A 2500-nucleotide genomic window follows, 5' to 3' on the forward strand; every position below is an offset into this window, starting at 1 on the left:
CACGTGTGTACACACGTCCTAGCTTGACATGCCCACACGTCGTACGATCTGAACCAGTTAAAATAATGTGACCAGATTTGACAGAGAGACTGCCATCGCGCAAACTCCAGCTTTTCACCAGAGGAGAACAACGTTTTTTTGTTTGTCCAAAATGAGTTAATAGCACTGGCAGACTCTTCACATACATGTAAATATGAAATAAATGCTTAAACATGTAGCTAGGTGTAATGTTAGAGACCACAGAAGACATGTAAATATGAATAAATGCTTAAACATGTAGCTAGGTGTAATGTTAGAGACCACAGAAGACATGTAAATATGAAATAAATGCTTAAACATGTAGCTAGGTGTAATGTTTAGAGACCACAGAAGACATGTAAATATGAAATAAATGCTTAAACATGTAGCTAGGTGTAATGTTAGAGACCACAGAAAACGTGTAAATATGAAATAAATGCTTAAACATGTAGCTAGGTGTAATGTTAGAGACCACAGAAGACGTGTAAATATGAAATAAATGCTTAAACATGTAGCTAGGTGTAATGTTAGAGTCCACAGAAGTGAACCTTTCACAACTCGCTCGTTTTCTGTAAGACATTACTCTATAAGCCATATCTCCAAAACTGGTGGGTGAAACTGAACAACCAATATGTCAATTTGAAGCTATGATTCCCTACTTTCATATGACATGAAAAACGAAAATTCAAAAAAATCCAATGACAGTCCCTCAGTCAAATTTAGTCACAAATGTAATTGAATTGAATTTAATCGACATAGGGTAATCGATATCTCTCTTTCCCCCACCCTCTCTCTCTCTCTCTCTCTCTCTCTCTCTCTCTCTCTCTCTCTCTCTCTCTCTCTCTCTCTCTCTCTCTCTCTCTCTCTCTCTCTCTCTCTCTCTCTCTCTCTCTCTCTCTCTCTCTCTCTCTCTCTCTCAGACACCTAGGTTTGGACCTGGTTCCCCGGAAGGAGTTTGAAATGGTGGATCCCGATCAGATCAGCATCTCTGAGTTATACAAAATGGTACGTTCTGTGCGTGTGTGTTTGTGCGGTGGGATGCACAAATGCGCCGATTATCAAAGTGTCCGTGACAAGGTGACTCACGAGAGGCAGCGCTGCATCAGAGTCACCATATGAGACAGGAGTAGGACCAGGCAGACAGGTAGACAGACAGGTAGACAGGTAGACAGGTAGACAGACAGGTAGACGGACGGACGGACGGACGGACGGACGGACGGCGTAGAACACACCATGACATCAACTATACACTAACAGGAACATGAGGAACTGAGGGTTTAAGTAGACACAGGATAACAATACACAGGTGAACAGAACTAACAATCAACACAGGGATTGGCTGGGAGACTGACGGGACACAGCTGATTGGCTGGGAGACTGACAGGACACAGCTGATTGGCTGGGAGACTGACAGGACACAGCTGATTGGCTGGGAGACTGACAGGACACAGCTGATTGGCTGGGAGACTGACAGGACACAGCTGATTGGCTGGGAGACTGATGGGACACAGCTGATTGGCTGGGAGACTGACAGGACACAGCTGATTGGCTGGGAGACTGACGGGACACAGCTGATTGGCTGGGAGACTGACGGGACACAGCTGATTGGCTGGGAGACTGACAGGACACAGCTGATTGGCTGGGAGACTGACAGGACACAGCTGATTGGCTGGGAGACTGACAGGACACAGCTGATTGGCTGGGAGACTGACGGGACACAGCTGATTGGCTGGGAGACTGACAGGACACAGCTGATTGGCTGGGAGACTGACAGGACACAGCTGATTGGCTGGGAGACTGACGGGACACAGCTGATTGGCTGGGACACTGACAGGACACAGCTGATTGGCCACTAGGAACAGAACTACACAATAAAAGCACACGGTTCATGACAGTCAGAGTAAAACTATCAGTACTGCAACAGTGTTGATTTCCTCGACTAAAACTAAGACGAAAAATGTTGGTCAACTACCTTTTTTCACTGACCAAAACTAACTGGAAACTAAATGAAAACTAAGCCACGATGACTAAAACTAAGACTAAATATACTGACAATCTCGTCAACAAATAAAAACTAGACTAAAATGTTATGAAGGGACTAGTGGACAAGAGATCCACTAGGAAGGGACTAGTGGACAAGAGATCCAGTATCCAGTAAGTCATTTTACACTTGGTTTCATGCTGAAAATATTTTAACCCATTTTGGGCGGGAACCCCTTTTGGTGTTGGCATTATGTTATGCTTTAGCTATTGAAAAATAGCAGATTTACAAGCTCGTAGCGCGCCACCGAGTGGCGCGCTACGAGCTTGTAGGTCTACTATTTTTGAAAAATCGTGAAAATATTTATTTCCGAAAACTGGAGGATTAAAAAAAAAAAGTGTATGTATATATATATATATATATATATATATATATATATACATATATATATATATATATGAACCACACATGAACCACACATGGTTCATGTGTGGTATATAT

This window comes from Electrona antarctica (assembly GCF_951216825.1).
Source record: "Electrona antarctica genome assembly, contig: scaffold_442, whole genome shotgun sequence".
Taxonomy (NCBI): Eukaryota; Metazoa; Chordata; class Actinopteri; order Myctophiformes; family Myctophidae; genus Electrona; species Electrona antarctica.